Source organism: Urocitellus parryii, chromosome 6, assembly GCF_045843805.1.
Source record: "Urocitellus parryii isolate mUroPar1 chromosome 6, mUroPar1.hap1, whole genome shotgun sequence".
Taxonomy (NCBI): domain Eukaryota; kingdom Metazoa; phylum Chordata; class Mammalia; order Rodentia; family Sciuridae; genus Urocitellus; species Urocitellus parryii.
The window spans coordinates 146,823,175-146,843,513 of NC_135536.1; positions in this window are offsets into that span (position 1 = coordinate 146,823,175).

Here is a 20,339-nt window from a genome sequence, read left to right on the forward strand (position 1 = left end):
TCCCAAGACATCCCCTGTACCAGGCATTTTGATTTTGATTTTAGAAGCACTTGTTTCCTTTTTTTCCCCCATTCCTAGTTGTTCTAGCATGCATAGTTGCATACTGGCCATATTTTCTCCATTATGCTTTTCAGAAGACAAGATAGTAGAATGCATGGCTTTAATTAGAATAATCTTTTCCCCAACTTTTAAAATAAACTTTTAGTTTTAAAATATTTCCCTTTTATTTACTTTCTCTTTAAAGGTACTTTTGTCAACAAGAGATCATTATTTAAGCCAAGGTAGAGTTGCTACATTTAAGGTTCTGTTCAGCTAACCTTGTAGATATAAAGATTTGGAACTTCTGTAGGTCCTAATACATATAATCATCATTATTTTTTTCTATTCTGTTTTCTTCTTTCCCCTGCTTTTTCATATGAAAACATTATACAACAAATACCTCCATGTAGTTCCATTAATTGTGACAATTTTTGCATCATTGCTTTATATTTTACATCATTGCACACGTGTGTATGTGTATTTTTATGTGCTATTTACAACTATGAATGGAATCACTATATGATTCAGATATCCCACTCCTCAGTATATATCCAAAAGATCTAAAATCAGCATTCTCTAGGAATGCAGCCACATCAATGTTTATAGTTGCATAATTCACAATGGCCAAACTATGGAACCAACCTAGATGCCCATCAACAGATGAATGTATATATATACACAATGGAGTTTTGATTTTTGAGCCAAAAAGAAGAATGAAATTATGGCATTTGCCTGTAAATAGATGAAACGGGAGACCATCATGCTAAGTGAAATAAGGCAGTCTCAAAGGTCAAAGGTCAAATGGTTTCTCTGATATGTGGAAACTAGTGTAAAACAAGGAAAAAGAAAAAGGGGAGATTCCATCAAAATAGAAGAAAGACCAGTGGAAGAGGAAGTGAATTGAGGAGTAGAGAGGAGGAACACCGCAGGGAAGAATGTGGAATGGATGACCTCACTTTTCTGTGTACATGTATGAATATACCACAGTGAATTTCACCTTTGTTGTATCCACAAGGCACTAATTAAAAAAATAAAAATTAAGTAAATAGCAGAATGATCAATAGAGTAGAGAGAAAGGAAGAAATGGAGGGAAAGGGAAAATAGTGGGCCTGAATTGGAGGAAATTATATTTCATGCTTTTATAATTATGTCAAAATGAATCCTAACATTATGTATAACTAAAAAGAACTAATAAAAAAAACAAGCTATAGACATCACGATACTTCACCCTATATCCAAGGTAACCACAATAACAACATGATTCCTAAGAAAATAATGATAATGCCATAATCTAAACCAACAGAGTCCATGTTCAAATTTCCCCAGTTGGCACAAGACTGTCTGTTATGATTGTTTTGCTGTTACTTATTTAAACCAGGATCGAACCTAGGTTTACACACTGTGTTTGACTATGTCTCTTTGCTTTCTTGTGTTCCAGAAAGTACACCCTACCTGTTTAAAAAATATAATAATCTTAGGAGACTGACTGAGGGATCTGAAAGAGTCATCTTGGAGAACGTCCCACATGCTGGATGTGTGTGACTGGTTTCGAGTTTCTGTTCCTCTACCTTCAGTATTTCCTGTTAGCTCAAGTTAGTCTGGCAGCAAGGCTGGGCCCAGGGTCGACACTTGGCCAATGTGCTTTCTGGTTGATGCAGGGTACAGAACACACTTTCAGAGCCTCTAAAGGCAGTTGAAATTAGACAGCTGCCAGTTTTGCAGAATGACGACTAATTGACTCAAGCATTAAACAGGAAAGAATCATTTCTATCTGAGGAAGGTCCTAATGAGGAAAACATCTGGCCCCTTTGCACAGGCTTGGAAATGCTGTGTCCCTTCCAGGAACTAGTTAGGGTTGCTCAGCACTTGATCTGACTTGCATTTTCCTACCTTCTGAGGCATCCTGAGCCCGCCACCCAGTAAAGACCAGAACCTGGGGAAGCCTGTTTTTGTCTGGATGGAGGATTTTGTCCCTCATTTTGTTACACCATGGTGGGGTTTTGTTCTCTTCCTATTGTTTTTTTTTTCATTTGTTTTAATTTTTAAATGGGGGGAGTGATGCTCACTCTCATGCGTGCACATATTCTGTTTCCATGTTTCATTTCTCAGACCAATAACTGAATCACCAAGTAAATCCATAGCCCAAGTTGGTTAATCCACAGAGTTGGAGCTTACAAAACTTACTTGAAAATTCCTTTCCTTAGATTTTTAAATGCTGTGGCTCAGCCTTGCTTGTGTTTACACACACACACACACACACACACACACACACACACACACCCCTCACAGGCTCACAGAAAAGAGGGCGGGAAGAAAGTAGAGGACTGAGGATCTGTGCTCCCACTTAATCTAAGCGATCATTTCTAGATGCCATTTTAAAATCGTTTCCTTCCTGTGGTAGGAGGCTCTTGGACTAAAGAAACCCATCTTTCCTGGCATTGTGAGTTATCTGGGTCTGAGAAGGAGAAATTGTGAGTGTGGAAGTGTGGGGCAGCTGATTCTGCTGTGCCCTGAGCCCTGCAGTGGGTCCTCCATTGGCCATAGATTCCTCTTCTGTCCAGATGAGCCCTTGGGAACTCTGGTCCTGATGGCCTAAAAGCTGTGATTACTGGAGAATTGTGACTCTGGTGCATGAGTGCATGCATCTGTATGTGTGTGCTTACTGTATACTCCAGTCCATCTAACTCTTCCCTGAATCTAGGAGGCAGGCACTGCATTACCTCAGCACTGAGATAAGGAAACCAAAGCAAAAGGAGACTGACTTGCCCAGAGCCACATGATGAGGAAATGATGCAGGTGGGATGGTGACCCATGTGTGTTTATCCTGGAACTTTCTAAGGCTCCTCTGCAAGTCAGATGGCACTGCATTTAGTCCAACTGATCCCTTGGACCAAGTCTGTCAGCAGGATAGGGATTTGCTTGGCCCATCATGTGTGTCACAGCAGGTTTCCCTGCTGCGTAAACTGAGTTCTGATGCAGACAGGCTTTTGCAAATTGAGCTACACATTTGAGGAACATATTTTCTGAATGCTAAATTAAGACTTTCTCTAAATGGATTTGATGCTGTTTGGGGATCTAGGGAGCATCTCATGAAAGGGTATTTTTCAAGCTAAAATTTGAACTTCTGGTATATTTCGATAACTCATGAGAACTGAGGTTTAGAACATTTGGAAATATGACCTTTTTTGGAGAATCCAGGGTGTTATGTCTCTGTGTTCATTTACTAGGGCTTCCACCAAGTACTAGAGTCTAGGTGACCTGAACAGCAGAAATTTATTCTTTCACAGTTTTTGAGGCTAGAAAGCCTAGATCGGGGTGTGGCTAGGGCTGGTTCCTCCAGAGGTAGTGAGGAAAAATCTGCTCCAGGCCTCTCTCCTACTTTTCGTGGTTTGCTGGTGATCTTTGGTGTTCCTGGGCTTGTTGAAAAGGCATCCAGTCTGTGCCATAATGTTCACATGGTGTTCTTTCCATGTGTGTCTCTCTGTGTCCAAGAATCTCCTTTATATAAGGATACCAGACCCATCAGATTAGAGCCTACCCTAGTGATCTCATCTGAGCTTGGTGCAGTCTGCAAAGACCCTATTTTCTAATAAGGTTGCACTCCAAGGTACTGGTGATTGTAACTTCAATGCATGGGGGCATAGTCCAGCCACCATATTAGGCCTCCCTGTTCTTGACCTTTTTGGTCTAACCAACCTCGACTCATCCTTGAACACTTGATTTAGATAGGAGGGGAAGGGCAAGGGCTCAGCTTTCAAAGTGTGCTCCATCAAGTGATAGGCGGCTGCAGGAATCCATGCTAGTGGGGATGGGCATGGACATGAGTCCCTGAAGGAGAGAAGAAGGGGTGAGCTGTGTCATGTAAGCTATTGCCTCAGGAGCCATGAGCTCCGCCTGAGGGCTGCCAGCACCAGCCGTGTCATTAGGCTGTTCAGAGGGTGTTATGGCTTGAATATCCCTTTAAAACTCATGTTGAAACTGAATTGCCATTGTGACCATATTGGGAGATGGGACCTTTATGAGGTGGTTAGCTCATGAGGCTCCACTTCATGAATGGACTGGTGCTGTTAGCATTGGAGTGGGTTAGTTATCAAAGTGAGCTCTCTCTCCCCCCAATGCTCCCTCCTCATGTGATGACCTCTGCCATGCTGTAATATTAACAAGATTGCCCTCACCAGAGGACAGTGCCTTTGATCTTGGACTTCACGACCTCCAGAACCATGAGCAGTAAATTGATTTGCTTTACAAATTACCCAGTCTATGATATTCTGTTTCAGCAGCAGAAAGCGAACCAGGACAAGGGACCTATCCCTATCGCCTGGGTCTGAGCTCTGATACTAAGACCCACACCTGCCAATGAAAGGCCTGATTTTTCTTTTTTTTTTAATATTTATTTTTTTAGTTGTAGTTGGACACAATACCTTTATTTTTTTATTTTTATGTGGTGCTGAGGATTGAACTCAGGGCCTCACACGTGGTAGTCAAGTGCTCTACCACTGAGCCACAACCCCAGCCCAAGGCCTGATTTTTCTATATTGGAAAAAGGAGCTCCTAGGCTTCCTGAGAGCTGCCGGGTAAGCAGGGAAGGAGGCTGACATGTCAGCCTTGGAGCCCACTACTATAACATGATTTAAATATTAAAATATATGTTATATAATTTTAATGGTAATTTCCTGGAAGTCACAGAAAGTGATAAGCCCTGCAAATTATTGTTGTTTAAGCATTCCAGGCACCAAGTTGGGGGCAGAGATGGAAAGAATCTCAAGTTTGATGAGTCTCCCCCTAGCCAGTGACTTCTCCCGAAGTGCTGTGGGGTGGAGAGGTGAATTCCCCACATGCCAGTTTCTACTGAGAAGAACTTTTGTAAGTCAGGTAAGGCACCATGGGTGCCATACCTATCTCTGGGAGACTCTGGGGTTCTCTGCAATTAGATGCACCTATTCAGTCCTGTTGTCTGTGATGAGACACATAGACTTGTCACTTCTCTCTGACTTGGTTTCTTCACCCAGACAGTCACTGGACTTGTGCAAAGAGGACTCAGATGAGATGTGTCAACAGGCACTGCTGAATGGCAGCCAGTGAGCAAAGCAAACTGCAGCCAACAAAATACCAACCTGTACCCTGCTGGGCCATTCCCTCCCACCCCTGCAAATCCATATCCTTACATAAGGAGGTAACGTGCTCTCCTAAGATACTCATGACTCTAATTCCTGCAATCATCCACATACTCCTCGATTTTGTTTCCATTTTAAGAGGAATTACCCAATAGAGGTTGGAATTTGTTTATTAGTGCTCATTTGTGCACATCTGCAAGAAAAGGAGAGACCAGTTGGAGACAGAAGTATTTCTTAAAACACACACACACACACAAGTGCCTTGCTTTTTGTTTTGTGTTTTTTCAAATGAGTCACAGTTGCTACCGCGTGATCTGTTCATCATTTGGATTACCAAATATTTGAAAGTCTACAACTCAATAGAACAGTGATTTTAAGAGACACCATCAATTTAGTAACAGATTGTCCTCAAAAACAACGTGGGGATTGACCCCTTCATCTCCATGTCCCACTCAGAAATCCTTTACCCATCCATTGGAAGAGACATCATGATTTCTGAAGCATTAGCAAGTGGGTAAAATGCAGACCTGGAAATGGGGTATGTGTTAGCATTCTGTTGCTGTGATAAAATACCTGAGATAAGCAACTTAAAAGGAGGAAAGATTTCTTTTGGCTCACAGTTTCGGAAGTTCTAGCCCCTGGCCACCTGGCCCCTTTGTTGTTGTTGTGGGTCTGGTGAACATCATGATGGGAAAGCTGCTCATCTCATGGTGGCTGGAAAGCCAGAGTGAGAGGAAGGCAGCAAAGTCCCACTATGTCCTTCAAGGGCACACACCCATTGACCCACTTCCTTCCACGGGGTCGTTCCTCATAAGGCTTCCACCACCTCCCAATAGTGCTACCAGCTGGGGACCAAACCCTCAATTCATGAGTCTTTGGGGACCATTTAAGATCTAAAATATAATGGTGTATGAATTTGGACCATCTGCAGTGGGGAGGAATGACCACCGCCTCATTAGGGGTGAGAGTCAGAGTAGGGGCTGCTGCTGAGTTGGGGGTTTGAAAGAGTCCTGTGGGGCAGGGGAACAGCCTCATATGGCGAGGATCAACCCAAGTGCCCCTCAGAAAGAGCACAGTGTTGTCCCTGTCTCCATGCCCAATTCAGGAACCCTTGCCCAGAATATTTTTTTTCTTTTTAATCTTTATTCTTTTAGTTATAAAATTGACAAATTATACTTGTACGTGTTTATGGTATATAAAGTGATGTGATGATTTATGAATACAATGTGGAATAATTAAGTCAAGCTAATGAATACAGCCATCACTAAAAATACTTATTTTTTTATGGTAAAACATTTGAAAGTTAAGTCTTGTAGGGATTTTTAAATGCACAATGAGTTGTTATTCACTATACTCGGGACACTGTGGAATAGATTTCAAAGAAAAACTACATATTCCTCCTGTTTGAGGCTTTGTAGAACTTGGCTATGACCACCCCACTCCTCCACTCTCCCAGCCTCTACGTCCACTATTCTCCTCTGTTTCTCTCGTTCTATTGTCTCAGATTCCATACATAAGTGAGGACATATAATATTTGTCTTTGTGTGCCTGGCTTATTTATCTAACATAACATTCTCCAGTGCCATCCATGCTGCTGCAAATGGCAAAATTTGTTTCTTTTTAAAGACCAAGTAGTATTCTATGTATGTATCTATATTATCCTCATCCATTCACCCACTGATGGGCACCTCAGTGGAGTCCATAATCTCTATAACACCATTTTATTGTGAAAAGTGCTACCATGAACGTGGGAGTGCAGACATACTGACTTCAAATATTTTGAGTAACTGCCCAGAAGGGGAATTACTGGATCATATAGAAGTTCTATTTTTAATTTTTTGAGGAACTTCCATACTGGTTTCCATAATGCAAATACCAGTTTACATTCCCACCCAGTACACAACAGTTCCCTTTCCTCCACATTTTTGTTAAAGTGAGGCCTTGAGATTTGCTTTGATCTATTTTGTCTTGGCCAACATTGCTGAGAGAAGAGAACCAAGGGGCCTGTGATGGTCCCAGCAATATGGTACCATGTGTGACCTCTTCTCCCCACTCTGCCTCCCCGAGGTGGGACTGCCTCACACCTCTGGTGCCTGGGTTGCTTTGAAACTGAATTTTTTTTCTTTATTTTACAAGCTGGACTTCCATCTCTTATATTCTAACATTTAATTTTTCACATCTTAATATTTTTGAAACAAGTTGTGGTTTAAAACTGATAGCCTCTTAGAATCTACAAATATAATAGTTGACTCATTCTGAATTCTCATGCCAGGTTTGTGTCCTGACATTGCCCCTGGGTTGAAGTTCAAAATTCATGTTGGCCCTTGGGCTCTGCTCACCTCTCCTTGGCATTTCAGCCACTTCCCCAGGTGAAACACTCTCCTTCACCTCACTGTCTCAGTGCATAGCCTCCATGTGGCCTGGGTCCCCACCCCATTAAGACTCCTCTTTGCTGGTGGAATCCTGGGCATCCCACAGATCTTAACTGAGACATCCCCGTCCTCTGGGAAATTTTCTCTGGCCACTCCCAAACTAAGTGGGGAGTTCCTTTATTCCTGGAATCATCTGCTTTCCTTCCCACGGGACTGTGAGCTTCATGAAAGTGGGACCCTGTGTGTCTCATTCATCCAGCCCCTGGTGCTTAGCATTGTACCTCCTTTGTAACTGCCCTGCTTATATAACGGGCAGGTTGCCTTGACCCAGCTGCTGTCAAAAAACCACATGGCACATCCTTTCAAAATGTACTCTACCTTAGTTGGAAATTGAAAAATTGGAGGTGAACAGCCAAACCTTGCCTATGGTATAGACACAGAAAGTTTTACTTGGGTGGAAATTCTTCTCCTGATTCAAAGCATTCAGTCATCTGCCCTGTCTTCAAGGGCTGATTTGATGCTTCCCGGAGGCCAGGAGTCTTCGGAGATCCAGCTAATGGATCTGCTCACCTAAAGGCTAGCCCCTGCTCTCTGAATTTGGTGGCTCTTTTTTTTTTAATTCTGGAAGTTGGCCTTGGGGAGGGGGGTTCTCAGAGATGGTCCAGGACAGTCCTTTTGGAAAGAGATGCTGGATGAAGCATCTCTTGCGAGAAAGATGGAGATGGCTCCTTTACCCCCACTCCCCACCCCATTGGATCCTGGCCCACATAAGAAGGAAGGTAAGTGACATCCTGAGTGCCTCTGCATATAAAGAAATGGCCATTTTGTCTGTGAACTCAAGGCCTTTGAATAAGTTAAACCACTTCCCCCCAAATGGGGTGTCTCTTGAATGACATTCTGAAGCTGTCTTAGGAGAGGGTTGAAGACGAATATAATTCCTCCATATTTGTTTTCATTTGAAACAAAAGTCTCTGAATTACCCTTTGGTGTTTCTAGAAACATCCAGTGGACATTGTTGACTATGTTTTGTTGAGAGCTGACCTGCTGCAGACATAAAGTGGAGTTAAGGACAATGATATGTAGCCACGACTCAGAAAGAATATGGATGAAGCCCAGAGCCTTGGAAAGAAGACTAATGACAAGGAGGTTCCCATGCTTGGGTTCCAGCAGATGCTCTTATGAAGCCAGACATGAGATACACATCTGAGGACAACCCAGTTAGGTTGCCCAGGTGCTGCAAGAGATGGGGAAGGCGAGGCTGATACTCAGAGGACAGGAGAACTGAAGCTGATTCAGGGAAAGGATCATGTGTATTCTGCTTGTCAGGCAGCTGGCTGCAAAGGAGCTGTAGACTTTCCAACCTGAAGCCCTAGACTGTGTCGGCATAAATGAAAGATTATCCAGGAGAGTGTGGATTCTGCATCTAATATGGGAGGGAGGTGGGCACCACTTGGAAGCATTGTTTTAAAGAGCTCTCAAAACAGCTTCCTTCTGCCATGAGGTGGTCCTGATATGGTAGGAGTGTGTCCCCTGGTCTTTCTGTATGCTACCTTTGACCCTTTAGGGGCTCTGGTCATGTTGGACCTGGGATAACTGTCCTGACCTCTCACTGGCTCAGATGGACCACTGGCTCAGATGGTTCACCTCCCTAGAGTGCTGGAAAGCCTGCTGAACTCACTCTCAACCTGGAAGGCCACAGTGGGAAGTGACCGCGCCCTACCTGGTTTGGTCACTTTGGGGATTCCCTCTTTCCTTCTCTAGACTTTAAACCAGACAGACTTATATCTGAGTTTCCTCCTCAGGAAGGAGTGGGGAAGGGAGCTAATGTTTCCTGAGCCTTCACTGTGGGCCAGGTACTTTAGGTATCTCATCCTTTGATATTTATCCTGTGGGGTTTCATCATTCTCCTTGTACAAGATCCAAGGGAGAGATGGGCTAGGCTATTTGTGTAGTCAGGTTGCCACTAGGAGAACTGACCTTGGTATAGCCTCATCTCAGACCTACCAAGAAATAAACCCTGATCCTTCTCCCAGCAGCCTGGGCAACACCCACAGGCCATCACTTGAAGGCACAGAAGTCATCTCATCAAAATATTCTGAGGTTCTAAACTGCTTCTATTAGGCATCAGGATCCTAATCTCAACTGCTGTGGAAAAATTAGCACCTTGATAGGCACAGGCCTCAGTGAGGACAGTCATTTTCAGGGTGTACTGGGCCAGAAACCAAGCAGCTCCAGGGTGGAGGAGATAAAGATGGCCACTGGAGGATGAGGGTAACACAGCTGCTATAACAAATAGTCTTCCACACTTCAGTTGCTATGTTAGTCATATTTCTGTCACTATAACAAATACTTGAGATAATCAAAAGGAGAAAAGGTTTCTTTTGGTTCATAGCTTTGGAGGTTTTAGTCCATGGTTGGTTGGCCCTGTTGATTTGGGACCTGTATGGCACACCATGGAGCATGAAGTGGAGCAGAGATGCTCACCTCATGGACAGATGCAAAAAAGAGAAAAAAGAAGTGGCTAGGGTCCCACTATCCCCTTTGAGATCATACCCCTAATGATCAGGAGACCTCCTACTAGGCCCAGCTCTTAAAATTTTCACCAACTCCCAATGGTACCAAACCTTTAATCCATGTACCTTTGTGAGACACACAACATCCAAACCATGGCATTGACCTAGCACCATAGACCTTTATATGCCATTCATGTAACGTAGTCCAAGGCAGGAGGTTTTGACCAACAGGAAGTTATTTTCCATGTATTATAACAGGGGCATGGGTCTTTCCATCACATGTCTTTGCTGTTCCCCCAGGACCTTTGGCTTGCCCTTTGCCCTGCTGCTAAATGGAAAGTCTATGGGTCAAACATATCTTCTTCTTAAGGACCTCCACCAAAATGACACTCAGCATCTCTGCTTACATTCCACTGGCAAGAGTTAGTTGCATGGCCTTGTCTACCCAGATGGAATGGAGGTGAGAGATGGGGTGGAGCTGTCTCCTGGTGAGCCTGTCTCCTAAGGGCCTTCCCCTATTTAGATAGGAAGTGCACATTTTTGTTATACATGTCAGAGGGAAGCAGATGACTATGAGAGAAGGCTCCCTTAGAGCCACTTGTTGGAGGACAAAGAGAAGACCCCCAATTGTGGGGAGATGTGTCAAGTGCACCAGTCCAGACTGAGCCCATTAATCATGAGACACATGTGGGTAGATTGTTCTCCCCCTTCCAGCATTCTGAACTGCTGCCTACATCCTAGGGAGCCAACTTAGACTAGTGATTGTTGGTAGGGAGTGGTGAGGAACAAAAGTGAGACAGAGTATTCATGGAATGGTAGTCACAGCAGAATCCAGTGTGGGAGTCCTTTCAGGCCAGAGGTCAGAGTCCTCAGCAATAGCCGCACAGGCCCTCTCCTGGAGACAGCTGGAACCATGGGCAACCGAGCTTTCATCTGGGGAATGGTAACAATCCCCATAAAGGGGTCACCATAGTTCCTTTATGATCTTCCTTGGTCAGGGGTTTAGAAGTGACCACTCACAGATCCATCAGGGAAAGGAAATCACATGTAAGAGGTGAAGTGGTTTTGGATTTGAATTACGGTACTAACCAGAAGGACAAAAAGTTTGGAAATCCAGACGAGCGATTTGGATTTTAATCCTTTGGCATTTTCACAAGTGAGTAAATCAGATGACTAATATTTTACTTTCCATACCCTAGAATTAATCTTTCTGATGTCCGTTTGGCTCCTTGGGTATTCAAAAGACATCATCTTCTACCAGTTATAAAACTAAAACTATCTATAACCCAAGTGGGAGGTGATGGAAGTATAAGACTTGATGGATGGGGGCAGAACAAGTGGAAAGGACCTGTTCTGGAAACAAAAGAAAAATGGTTTGAAGAAAGGAATATTTGCCAAGCACTATGGGTAGTTCTTAGATATATGTCATTGGGAGAAAAAATTGAAGTTTAAGTACAGAGAATTTTAATCAACATGAATAAATGGTATTTTTCCTCTTCTTGATACCCCCACCCCACACACATGCACCCTCAGCCAAAAATGATATAATATGTAAAGCCAAAAATCTGAGTGGGAGAAATACTTAATAATGATAATTAAGTGGGTAAATATGTGTTCTGCCAAAAATTTAGCAATGTTGTAATCAACTGAGTAAGAGTTTCTCAGAGATATTCAAGATGAAGCCACTTCATCGTTCATAAGGAAAAAGGGAGAACTTTCCACTGAAGGCATGAATGCCAAAGATGGGAATGTGCTGCTCTGGCTTTATTTAGAAACCCTCAGGATGGACCGAATGGATGATGGAAAGGAAGAAATGGAAAGAACAAAACGGAAACTGCCTGGTAGAGCGAATACTTCCATGTGGCCATCCAAAGAAATCCTTGCAGCAAGCCATGGACAGGGAGACATGACATCACTCAGCCCAGAATTTCAAGAGCAGGAAGGGCAAATCCAGGAAAAGTAGTTATATCACCTTTTCGTACTGATGTCCGGAGAAGGAAGCTGCTCTATTATAGACAAAGACTTCCATCTTTTTCCCCAAGCAGAAATGTGTGGTGGGAATGAATATCTACCAGGGCTAACTCTTTGAGCAGCATTCCAGGGGGAAATGTCAAGCCAGCGGCAAAGGAGGGAGAAGGGGATAGGGAAGAGGGAGAGAGAGAGACACACAGACAGACAAACTGTCAACAAAATGAAGGAGTGCCCTGGGGCAGTGAGTGTCTCAGGGCCCACTAAAGTATATAAGCCCTCAAGATAAACCAAGCAAACCCCTAAACCAGGGGCAGGGGAGAGGCTCACTCTAAGCCTTTCTTAGCTGACACTCTAGGGGGTCCTACTCAGGGGCTTAGGGCCCTAATCAGCCATTGCTGTGAGCCTCAAGTGCTACCCTGTGAAAGTGACGACACTACTCAGCAGTCCCCTGCCATACTCTTTGGCTCACAGTATCAAGACTGAGCTATTTACATCTGACCCCTAGCAAACCTGACTTTCCAGCCTCTGTCACCATCCAGCTAGCCATGGGCACTATGTCTACAACCATCACACTTCAAAACTAAGGCAAGTCATCTCTCACAACCTCTCCTGCCTCCCTGCCCTCTGTCTCCTTCCCAGTGGACACAGCGGAAGGGGATTGAGTGTCATTCTCCTCCCTGGTCTCTAAGGAGGGAAGGGCCCTGCTGAGGGAGCCTGCAGCCAGAGTAATTTCTGGGTGGCAGGAAGATGTACCCCAGTGACACCAATGTCACAGAACCTATTGCAATGTGTTCCTCCAAGAGGTCTATTTCCAAGTCAGAGAGGTCAGATAAAAATTCACTTGTCTCATGGCCTATATTCCCAATATCTTGATATTGGGAACATCAAGCAAGGGCTGTCAATAATGTGCCTGCTCCAGTAGCAGGAAGGGCCACAGATCCCAGAATTCCCCAGGGGACATGGACCCTCAGCATGCAAACAGCATCATGCAGAGTAGGAATATGCTCTCTCCCCTCCTCCCTCTCCCATATTCTGACTGTGGTTGGGGGAGAGGCATTGAGTATGACAGGGCCAGCGTGGAGCATCCGATACTGCACCCTTTCAGATGGATAACTTTCAGCATGTCACTCTCCCGAGCATCTATGTGCACTTACAAACACACCTGCACACACACATACACACACACCAGTTATAGAATGGGACCTAAAGGGGACAGTTCCTGATTTGAGTACTTCCAGTTTGTCCTCACTCATATCCTGTCTGTCCAGTCATGCCAGTAGGTGTACCATAAGTTTCTGAAAACCCTTGGGAGAAATGGCTCTGGGCCTGCTGAATACATGCTTCTGTCATAGGCAGTGAGTATGGTGGATTCTCAGGACAAATTCAGTGTCCTTCTCTTGTGATTATAATAGTTCTATCAGCCCCCAGAGATGATGGGCCCCTGACACTGAAGCGCTTGGGAAATGGACCTGTAACCACTCTTGATCCACATGTTCCAATGGAGCCCACTTTAACACAGATTCCAAGCCAGTGTTTATGGCTTGACTTCAGATCCTTTCAAATGCATTGTAAATTGTGTGCCAAGAGGACTTTTGACAGAGAGATTTTATTGGATTCTCAAACCTCCCCAATTTTAAAGATAACTAGAGAAAGAGGTTAATATATTCTAGGGAAGAAGGATTTTTTGATCAACTGTGCAAGTAAACACAAAGATATTCTTCAGCAGTTGTAGAGACAGCCCGTGGGAAGCCAATTGTAGTGACCTGATTAACGTTACTTTCATTGCAATTCCTGGACTAAAAGCCTCCCTTGTTACCACTTTTCCTAGCCAAGTAGTGCTTTCTTCCAAATGCCTGGAGGTGCCTCTCAAATCTGGCACCAGTCAGAACCATGACGTGAGATACACATAACCTCTCCAGCTCCCCAAAGGGCCATGAAAGTGTGAGCTGCCACTTTGTAACCCCCCGTCTTCTTCGACATTGTTTTGCAGATTTTTTGAAACAGATATTTAGACTTTATTTTGTTCTTGATCACATTTCTGAAAAAGATTTGAAGTTTCTGTTTTTGTCGAGATGCAGGGTGTGAATACTTGTGTACGTCTTACAAATGTCATTTCACCAGAATGTTCAAGCAGGGCCCAAGATACTCACTAATCAGTTAATAAAATCATCTCATTCACTTGAGTGAGTCCAAAGGTTGCCCAGGGAAATGATTTCAGTTGCCTCATCTTTGACAACACATGGTGAGTGTCCTGCCCTCCATCTTTCAAAACAGCGAACCACCCCACGACTAATTTTGTTGATTAAATGGTTGGAATAGTTCCTCTGGGATTTGATGGCCCTAGGGCCACCACCCTAAGCTTTGCATTTTTGCTGATGACAAGAGGTAGGACCGTTTCAGTTTGCAGTGGTGCTTGGTACTGTTCGTTTGGAGTGTCCTTGATGTAAATTCGTTTTACTGTGGTTTCTCTTTCTCATCACTGGAAAATCTTAAAAATGACCTCATGCGTTTAGAGTTTTGATTATTCTCTGGTTTGTTAAGGTTTTACACTGTAGTAAAACCTCTTGAGTTGAAGAGGCCAGAAGGAGAGGTCCTGCAGGAAGCTTCCAGCTGGCCCTGCAGGGACATGCTCGCCTACATTGACTGGACATGGGTTTGAAGATACAAGCTTCTCTTCATAGAAGCCTGAGCTTCTCCAGCTCCTATGGAGGATGATTGTGTTTGGCCTTGGCCAGGAAGGTCCCCTGTAGCCTTTTTCTCTTTCGAATATTTTCCCTAGGTATATAAATGGTCATGGTCCTCAGGCAGAGCTCTTGTTGAGACCCTGTATTGAGAGATATGCCGAGTGCAGGTTCATATTGAGGTTTCTGTTACCAGCTCCTCTCTGACTTGCCTGCTCTGGGCCATAACAGCCACCTTTGCAGAGAACAGGAACCTTAACTACTCCTTGTCATCTCACTTTCGTTGCCCAGTGGACTTAGGACTCTGTGGCTTCTTAACTCTAGCTTTTCAGCACAGGTGCCTCTGACCCCCAGCCCAGAGCCCTGCTGGAGCCACACCCAGAGCCTGGGAGCATAAAGAATGGAGGTCCAAGGGCTTCATTCGTGAAGATGGCAAGAGTCAGGATCAGAGCTTGTCACCAGGGCCAAGGACCAGGAACACAGCATCTAAGATGCAAGCCCTCTGGTGGATCTAGGGTGACCCTAGAGAGCTGGATATCCTCCAGATGACTGTGGATGATGGGCAAAAAGATCTTTGGAAAATTCAGCAGACAAGTAAACAGTGTAATGATTCTTACTATTTATCCGATGGATAAAAGTCAGTTGAGTGTCTTAACTGGTTCACACTCAGATATTGTCACTGTGACCAATGTTTTCATGGAGAAGTAAGGAAAAATGCCCAGAGCAGCCATGTGAGGTGCCCAGAGTCCTCTGGACACTCTGTGGCAGAGCCAAGCCTTTAGTCCAGCCCCGCTCAACCATGCCTACTACTCCTTTACCCACACGAGAATCTGCTCCATCTGTACATTGCCCTGACTCTCATTATGATCACCTCTTTGTCTTCAAAGCATAGCAAATCCAATGCCTTATACCCGAACTATATGGCTCTAGGACATTTGGAATACTCTTGTTTTAATCCTTTTTCCCCTGCTCTAACAGAACACAACAGATTGGGTAACTTATAAATAAAACAAATTTATACAGTTCTAAAGGCTGGAAAGTCCAAGATCAAGGATCGCCAGTATCTGGTGAGGGCTTTCTAGCTGCATTGTCCGATGGTGGAAGGTGAGAGGGTACTACGTGGTGAAAGAGGATGAGGACAGGTAAAAGAGAGAGCCAAGGAAGCTGGACTCACTCTTATAACAACCTGCTCCAAGGATAACTAACCCACTTCCATGATAGTGGGTCTTAATTGTCAGAAGAGGCACCCTTATGACCTAAGCACCTCTTAAAAGCCTCACCTTCCTATATTGTCACAGTGGCAATGAAATTTCAGTATGGCTTTTGAATGGGACATCTAAACCAGAGCACCTCTTTAGGAATCTTGAACTTTGGGGACATTTTTAAACTTAAAAAGCAAGAAATCAGATGGAAGAATTCAACAGGGCTCCTGACTAATGGTATCACTATGGATCATCTCTTTCTGAAATTCCTTCAACGTTCATTTCTTAAGAGTTTCTGAGCAAGTCACATCCTCAACTAGCCCCTTAATATTTGCTAAGGTTCAGAGACAGTAGGGACCCAGACTTTGGGCTCAGGCCAGTGAGCCTGGGCTGGTCTGTCCTCCACCCCTTGCACACATCCCTGAGTATTTCTGACACCCCACAATCTTGGATAAATGCATTGAAATCATTCCTTGATTATGAGACAATGCCCTTTCTTAGGACACAGAGCCAAGCCAAGCCAGAAGGACTCCAGGGCAACTCAGAGTTTTATTCCACAGACCCAGAGTGAGGAGAGAACAGTGAAGAGAAGCTAGAAGGGGCTAGGCGGTGGCATTTCATCTCAGAGGGGCAGCATCTATATTCTTTGACATCATTTCTTACAGGTGATCGCTGACCTCAGGAAGCTAGATGGAACCTCCAGTTCTCCTCTTAGCTCTTCTTTGAGGTGTGCCTATACCTCAGACAGTAGGCATCATCAAGCCCATGCTTCTGGCCTCGGTGAAGAGACAGGATTCGGAGGGTGTTGACTCATGGGGGGCCCCTTCTTTTGCAACTTCTCAGTGGCTCACATCCTAAGACACTTTCTGTGGCTGAATACATATGAGTGTCGGCTACACAGTCTCTGTCCTGAATGATGGAACCTCACACTTTCATTTTACAGAGTCTCAGGGGTGAATATCAACTCCACAGTATTTATAGGGTAAGAACACCCTGTTAAAAGTAATTTAAAGCATTATAGCTTTAACGGAGTTCCTTCCACATGCCCATGGTGGGGGGATGCTGAGCATTTAACATTACATCATAGTATTTAAACTTATGGATCATCTTAGGTAGTTGCTATTATCACCTCTACTTCAGAGAGAAGGAAAGGACCCATTTCTAAGGGAAATGGGTCTCCCTGGGCCACACTGGGGGAAATGACAGAACAAGCTTCAAACTTGGGTCTGTGTCACTCCAGCGTCCTCATCTTTCTCACACGCCCATCAGCCTTGCAGTGATAACAGTGGCTAGAGGGTTTGTGGGGAAGTGATGGTCTCAGATGGGCATCCATGGAATCCAGGCCTTTAGAATGAGTAGAACTGAAATAAATAGGGAAGAAAAGAGGGAACTTACAGGTGGGGGTGGGACAGTAGTGACAAACAGCAGATTTGATGAGTGACCACTTTGGGCCAGAACTAAGCAGGACTTTTCAACAGCGGCACTTCCAGCTTTAGGATGGGATAGGCATCGTGTGGGGGTTGTTCTGGGCATTCTATGGCAATTCTCATGCATGGACTCTGCCCATGAAGTGCCAGTTGCCACCCCATCCTTGTGATAATGACAACGTTTCCATGTATTTCCAAACATCCTCTAGGGCACCCCAGGCTGAGAACCATGGGAGTAAATGAGAGTTGGAAGTCTGGTTTTAAACTGTTATTGGGAGCAGATGAAGGATCTGAAAAGCCAGAGGAACAAGTTTGGCGTTGAGCCTGGAGGCCATGGGTTGATGAGCAAGGAAAAGTGTGTGGTATAGCAAAAGGGGAGGAACTGGAGAAGGAAGCGCCCAAGCTCGGAGGACAGCAGACTCTCAAGGCGGCTGAGAACAACTGTGAGTCACCTACTGCTGATCCTTCTGTGGTCAGTCTTGTATTCACAGGAGAAAGAACCCAGCACCAGAACCAGCAGAGCGGGTAATGAGAGAGAAGTGACGCAGCTCTTTACTCAACCTCGAAAGGAATCAGGGGCTCTGCTCCGGGTATAGTGGGTGTATTAGTCCATATTCTGTTTCAATAATATAACACTGGGACGTATTTAAAGAAAACTTTTGGAGGCTGGAAGTCCAAGAAGCGTGGTATCAGCACTGGCAAGTGCCCCCCCCCACTCTTTCACATCGTGGCAGATGGCACCATAGTAGGAGAACTTCAGAGAGGGAGAGATCACCTGGTGAGACAGGAAGCCAGGAACAGACTGGGAACTAACATGAGAATTACATTAATCCCCTGTAAGGGCATGCCCCTGGTGATCTAAGACTTCTCACTAAAGCTTCACCTCTTTAAGGTCCCATGACTTCTTACCATCACCACACCAAGGACCAAGTTCTTGACACATGAACCCTTGGGAGCACTTCTAAACCATATCCAAACCACAGCAGTAGAAAATGGAAACTATACCCTGACAAGACCTACTACCCTAACATTACTATCAGGAAGGATGGAAGGAAGGAAAGAAGGAAGGAAGCTTGAAGAAAAATGGCTGGGAGGCTTGACAATGATTCTTTCTTTTTTTTTTTTTCATCCATTTTATTTAAACCATCTCGGAGCCTGTATCCCTTTATCTAAGAGTCATCAACTTTATCTTGTAAACTTCATCACAGGACAATTTACAGAGGAGGAACATGCTGTACCAGCCATGGGTACTTGAGTCAGACATCCCAAGGAACTCTCAGAAGCTATTCACAGACTCTCAGAAGCCTTCGTCCTTGAGCCATCGTATCTTCAGGCAGAGAAAAGTACAAGCTTGTAGGGCAGAGGACAAAACCCTCTGAGGTTCCTGTGTGAGATATCTGGGACTGACTTGGAGAGGTCAGAGGCGATGGCTGTTTCCACATGTGTCCTGAATGGTGACAGCTCCACTGGAGAATGAAAACTGATACCCAGACCCCCGTTATCCTTTAGGACCACTGGGCATCATGCTTTGGCTTAGAAAAGATCCCACAACTGCTTGCATTCCAGTTATCAGACAGCTTCGAGAATGATATGTAGTTTTGTTTATAAGGAAAAAAGCCAACCCCTGGGAAAATTCCCAGAACAATGATTGTAACTCATGACAAGACAGAGTATGTGAAGTTTTTCTGGCGCCTTGGCCTAGATTGTTGATGTAGGAGCTTGTGGGATTTTCTTTCTCATCCTCTGAGGAAGTTATGCTTATCCACCAAAATACTGATTTTTTTAAAAATGAGATTTCATAGCTCTATGGGGAGGATTCAGAGGAATCCTAATCTAAGATCAGTGTTTCTAAAGAACCTCCTCCATCCCATGTCAGCTGGGCTATAAGTCCTCATTTCCCATCCAGAGTGGGGGCCAATTTTGCCATGTGTAACCACACTGACCTTAGATTTTAACTCAGAATAGGATGGTAAGATCCTTGTTTAATACAATTTTAAATTCCTTAAGTTGTACTACACCCACAGCTACATGACAGCAGAGCAAATATCATTCTGTATTTGGTGGGGAACACTACCCAGTAACATATCCTAAGCTTTCATCAGTTCTAAAAAGGTTTGGCCATTATCTCTTCAAATACTGACTTTATCACACTTTTTCCCTGTACCCTCTGATTCCAATTATATCCATGTCGATCTTCTCACTTCATCCTCCATCTTTCAGATTCTCACCTTTTCCATTTCTTTGGTCTTTGCGCTTCACTCTAGATGACTTCTATGGACCTAGCTTCCAGTTCCCAAACTCTCTCTTCAGCTTTTTCTACTCTTTTCTAAAGCCTATTATAAATTTTGACTCTTCTTCCTTGTATATGCATGTGTGTGTGTTTTTAATTCCTAGAATTCTGATTTAGTTCTACTTCAAATTTGCTATGTCACCTTTTATAGTTTCTTATTGTCTGGAGATTTTTTAAGCTTTAAAAATCTTAAGATTTTGGCTTGGGTATAGCTCAGTGGTAGAAATTCTGACTAGCATGCACGGGTTCATTCCCAGTACCACAAAAGCAAAACCAACACAAAATAAAATCCCTAACTTAGAACTTTTTAAGTGTAGTTATTTTATAATCTGTCTTATGATTCTAATATCTGACTCTTTCTGTAGGTCTATTTCTGCTATTTCTATTGAATCTCACTCAAGGGGCTTTGTTTCCTTAATGCATGGTTAGTTTTTATTGCATGATGCTCATTATCCTTGAAAACTATTTGTTGGATTTATTGCTTTTCTTGAGGATTCGCCCTTGTTTCCTCAAGTTGCCTGGGCTCACAACTCATCAAAGACTACTCTGAACTAAACTCACAGTTGAAATTATTCGGAGGCCATCCCAGAAATGTGTATTTGGGATACAAATCTCCGTCATAGTCCTACATATAGCTGCAAATCTTCAGAGGACCCCTCTGCCATCTTCTGCTCTGCTTAGTGCTTCAGCAATTTTCATCCAAGTTTCCCTGACTTGGATGGGAGGAGGA